Below are 6000 nucleotides of genomic sequence, written 5' to 3' on the forward strand. Positions count from 1 at the left end.
TACATCAAGAGCAATTGCATTAAAACACGGGTGATTCAAATGATAATGCCACATTTCTATCTCTATTTGACATGACGATCTATAAAACTGCCAGTGCTACACGTTCCCCATACAAACCGGTGCTGACAGAGGATCCATTCCCGCTACAAAGAAGCTTGTTTGTTGTGAAGGGTGTAATTTCCAAACAAGATGGCGTGATGTGCGTGGTGTTCTGGCAGATGCACAATAGGAGACACCTGTGACAGGCAATGGGCCCTTTAACAAGCCAGACAGTGGCGTAGCCCACGTCATTCGCTCTGCACCCCCTAAACCACACGTGACCATGTCACATACACACACACCTGCCGGATCAGATATAGGCAACGTGCATCATTTGTGTGATCACCAAACATTCCCTCTCCTATTGACTCAATCAAGAGAAAGACTTATCACCCCACAAATATGGGTTGATGACAATCCCTAACATCACATTTTTTTAAGCAGATAGTGTTGCGCTCTGCTTCTGACTTGTAAAAGCGATATAAGTGCTGTTCGTTTTCTCACACAAACCTCTCGTTTCGTGTCTTAGGCCATCAATGTGTACTTACATTAACGAGTCATTAAATCATGTTTAATTTGGACTTCTCTGTGCATGCTCTTTGAGGTGGACCCCATATACCTCCATTATATGACTGACAGACAAGAACGGTTTGATCGAAAAATATCAAAATAGAAAATACTGTGGAAACAAAGCCCTTGAGGTAAGCTAAAACATCCCAAAAATTAATTTCAAAGTGAACTATCCTTTTAATGCAATTTTGGCAATTGATTCATCATTACAGACTTTTTAGTTAGATTTTGACTGGCAAAATTGTAACAATTTGAGTAATCTGAAGAACATTCATATTAGGTAAATAGATTAATCGCCATTGGTGAAGGCTTTGAAACTTTGCCAGATTTTGAATGGAAATTTCTTTTTAAGTATTCCTACAATTTTTTAATGCAATATCCCAAAATTCACATAAAAATGGGTAGATGAAAAATAGCTACACTTACTGTCCACACACACACACACACACAAAAAAATGGAATGATATCTATATTACATTATTTTTTTATTATTATTTCAATGAAATGATTGTACTATATTTTAGTTTGATAATGTTTTTTTTATATAATATTTTGTATTTTCAGGGGATTTTATATTACTAAATTATATTTACACTGTATTTATAATCCCTTTATTCAATTTATCCAACTTCATAAATCTTGAATGTTTTAGAGCACATTAAATGTGATTTCTTTTCAAAGAGAATTTCTTGGCCGATTATTGCTGAAAACAAAATTAAAAAGTGAACTTTAAAAAGTTATATTTTATGTTAGCCTGGATGCCAGCCCGAACTCCGCCCACAACATTTTTTGGTCGGGAAGTTCGTATTCTCTCTTGAATATGAGTATGACGAAGTCAGGCTAGTTTTATGTTAATTGTTATAAGAAAATTCACAAAAATACTTTAAACATTTTTATATGAATTCTATTTTTCAAAAACACGTTTTACTCTAAAACTGCAAGAAATTTAAAGCCATAAATCTAAACGAGCTGTGTTCCAAATTTGAGCTTGATATCACCAAAAATGTCAGGACCATTTGTCACCTTTTCGAATCATGTCCATGATTTTTTTTTTTTCACATAGCAAGTACAACATACCTTTACCAAGTTTTGTACCATTTCGATGAAGTAAAAAGTTAAAAAAAAAAAAAAAGCAAAATGTAAACTTTTACGGTCAAAAAACGGGTTAATTCAGCTAAGTCAAGAGGTCATGCTTTATGACATTATTCTTCTAGTGTTCTTTGTGTGATACGAATTCGCAGGTCAGAGTTTACAAGAGTTAATACAATGAAGGAGATTGGAAACTCAAAATATTAAGTTATCTGAACCACATTCATTATTTAAGTTAATTATTTAAGATTTTCCACCCTAACCCTAACTTAAGTCTAACCCTAACCAGATTTTTAAAATCCCCTAAAAATACAAATATTTTACGAGGTTGGCTTATTCGTACGAATTCATAAGATGTTTGCCAAACCATACATATTTAACCAGTTTCTCGATTCGTATGAATTCATACGAATGACTTACCCCTTACCCCTAAACCTACCCGTCACTGGGGTTTAGACAAATCGTACAAATTTGTACGAATCAGCCACCTTGTAAAATACACTGTAAAAATGAAAATGCAATCTAAGCAATACAATTGTGGAAAAGATAGCAGTTAAATGATTGTGAAAAAAAAAAAAATTATGTTAAAACAAAACCAACACCATCAGATAACCTTTTCTATTTGTTCATCTGACTGTTAACCCAGGTATATCAGCCAAACAAAACTTAAAGTGAATGATTTAAGGGTCAAGAGCCCAACTAAAATAAACATTGATCACCATAATAGTGACTTAAAATGATGGTTTTCTCAGTGATTCTGCTTGTTAGCATCAGGTGTCTTCAATGTTGGCAATATAAAATAAAGAGTTCTTCATTCATCTTTGACGTCTATCTGTTATTCAGATATTTTTGGTGTACATTTTACTCATTTTAAATGGTTAACTTTTAAGGAATTCATTTGATTAATTATTACTCAGTTCTAATTTGTTCAATTTAATTAATAATATTGCTTGTAATATGTTGTCACAATTTTATCAATTAGATAGCGTATTCATTTTTACATACGAATTGGTCGTGAGATAGCGTTGGACTTTACCCTACTTGAACTTTAAAACACAGTAAAAATCGCATGACATTTCTTTTCCGGTCTCCTGAATTTGCATGCGTTTGAATGAAAGTCGATGGAACGAAGTGTACGACACAAAACGACCCAGAAGCGGCATGTGTTGATGCTTGTTCGCAGCATGCAGAAAGCAAACAAGAAATGCAAATTGTCAGTTGATTTCCGTGAATGAATCCGTGAGGTTGAGGGTTGTACATTTGATAAACAGGACTTCTTCATCGCATTCGAAGTTCAAGAAATGGCAGGTTCCTCTGTTCCAGGGTCAGGTCAGGCAGTAAGTACGCAGTTAGACTGTCTCAGATCCAATAAATACATTTGGCTCCGTTGACTCCCTGATGCGATAAAGGCTGCAAAAGCCCTCAAGCGCTGCTGTCTGCGTGACCCTCGACTCCATTGGTCAGAGATGAGACTGAGATTGCGCCCTAACACACCCACTCTCTCCAGTCCTCCCTGCATATGCAATTGGAGAGAGGATTGCAATGAATGTCAGCCCAATTTATATTTACTCAAGCAAAATTGTTGACGGATGTGGAAATCGAAACCGTCTGGCCAATGTTGCCCGCCCTGTGTATTCGCTGCTTTTACATCTAATGGTGGAATTGAGTTTGACTGAAGTGGGCAAACATGAGAGATGGGATTATTGATACCAAACAGACTGAAGAGTATGAACTGCCTGTCTGTGCATCCCCTGGTCTCCATTAGGTCCTCTTCAGCTTAACTCTGCAGTAATGGCTTTTTCTGGGCCGGCGTGGACTCGTGGCACAGCTGCAACCATTATCCAGAGGAAGTGGACGTCGTTCAATGAGCGCAACAACACCCATTGCTTCCACGTCACAGCCACAGACTGCCATGTTTGCCGAAATGGCATTGATCCAGCCTTATGACGGCGTCAGCTCTCCGGTCACGGCACATTTCAGAGGCAATTTACTCGCATCTGCTCCGATAAGCAATTTCAGACACAATGTCTTATTTGTGTCCTCTCACACATTCCATGACAGAAAGCCTTTTATCGCTGCATGCAAACATCATTCTGCCCTCTGCTTTGGAAAAGATCTGTCTTACCTTGTCATTCCTCACAATTGTTTTGTCCCTCAAAACTGTTGGAATGTGAAAAGGATAAAACATGTTACCTAGAAGACTTAGTGAGACCTAGTGATGGTGTAAAATGGTTTTGTTTTTCTTTAAATAATGAAAGTCAGTGGGGTCCATAGTTGTTGTTTCACTGAAGAAAGAAAGTCATGGTTTTGGAATGACAGGGTGAGTAAATGATGGCAGAATAATTTCTTGGTGGAACTAGCAAGCAGCCGTCATTTCACCGTCTAGGTTAACTAATAGTAACCCACTCATAGCCAAAATAACCTTGAATTTGGTTACAAGTCATTTTTGCCAAAATAACAAAGATATTCCATAATGTAAGCAAAGTAAACAGGTGTTTGGTTTCATTTCTTATGCCTAACCTGTGTTTCTATTCTTGGGCTATGGTTAGACATCTATAAAATTTTTAATGACAGCCCAAATTTTGCATTGTTTTAGCCTAGAGACGACAGGGCTGTGTTTGGACGGCTATAAGACATCTTTTAAACATCTTTTAAACGCAAAATGACTTGCTGGGATCCCTTGATTTTGCCACTTATTTAATCGGTAAGTAGTTTATTAGTGGTGTTTGCTAAGGCAAGCATAGTCACTCGCATGGTGCGTTCACGTGGTATGGAAAATATGATATTTTCCACTTGTGAGCTGGTAGCAGTGTGTTGCGTTCAAGTGCTTTTGTTGTCGTAATGTGGTAAAAAGATGGAGATCCAGAACTGTTATTTAGCTAAAACTGTTTTAGATTGCTTAAGTCATCTGCTACAGCAAGAAAATGATTTATCAAAACTCAAACGGTAAATAATACGCTTTCTATTTTCTAGATCATGAAAAGTATATATTTTTACCATTCACAACACTAAAAGTTGCTTTCCGCCATTTTGAAAAGGTCAACGGTTATCTCATCTCGGCAACTCGTGCAACTAAACGGGCTCTGAAAATATTCTACGAGTTGGTCAGGAAAATACCACACGAGGGGGTGTTCATGTGCGTTGTCCACGACGGCTTTTGGTATTAACCATAGCACGTGAACACACCATCAGCCTCAGACGTCATGACCAGGGGTGCGTTTCCCGAAAGCATCGAGCCAACTATACTCGCAAGTTCCGTCGTTGCCAATAGAGTTTAATAGAAATTGCGATCAACTTGCAACCATAGTTAGCTAACGATGGCTGAACGTCTGATGCACATGACACACATTCGTGATCTGATTGGTTGAATTATACAGGTGTCGCAGTCTTTAGCAGCCCACCTGGAAACAATGACGCCAAAACCCCCTCGTGGAAGAAGAACGGCGTCATGTTTCAACTGTGACAATGAGCGCTCACCAGGATCAACTAAACGCTGGATTTTCAAAATTATATGAAGTTCATGGCTCTTAAACACGGATTAAACCTGCACAAAGTTCAAGATGGTGAGTGTTTGGGCTCTTGACCCTTAAATCATTAACTTTTATAACAGCCAGATGAACAAATAGATAAAGTGATCTAACATAAAGTTGGTTGTGTTTTAACATAATCATTATTTAAGTAATTCATTTGGTTCATTTTTACTCAATTCTAATTTTTAATTAATAATATCGATTGTAATCTGTTGCCTCAATTTTATTGATTAGATTTAATATATTCAGTCGTAGCTATTCATTTTTACAGTGTGGGCGGGGCTTAGCCAAGAAAAGCTGCGATAGAGTCCAGACCTCTGAAGATCTGGCTACGCGAAACTAAGGCAAGTATAACTATTGTTCAAATTTAGTAATGGGGATTTGGTAAAAAAAACTAAAAAGTATTAAACTTTGCATGAAACACATCCTTGACCATTTGTGGCCATCGATGATGTGACCAATAATAGCAAAAAAACTCTATCAACCACATAGCAACATGTTAAATTCCCATATTTTGTGGTGTGACTATTTTAAAAGCAAGCATCACCCCATTTGCTTCATAAAACAAACAAATATTCTTTAACTGGAATGATTTGGCTAATGTCACTGTCAATTCATGGCTTGAGGGTGAAAACTCATTCCTGTTGTTCTTAAGAGCTGTAGATTTGTCTCAGTGAATTATGGCAGACATTTTCTTGGCTCATTAAAATTTTAAGAAAGGTATTAAAGAACATTTTTTTGTCCGTGTAATCATCAGAGCTGATTTTGAGAA

Source organism: Pimephales promelas, chromosome 25 (genome assembly GCF_988280905.1).
Source record: "Pimephales promelas chromosome 25, fPimPro1.hap1.1, whole genome shotgun sequence".
Lineage (NCBI taxonomy): Eukaryota > Metazoa > Chordata > Actinopteri > Cypriniformes > Leuciscidae > Pimephales > Pimephales promelas.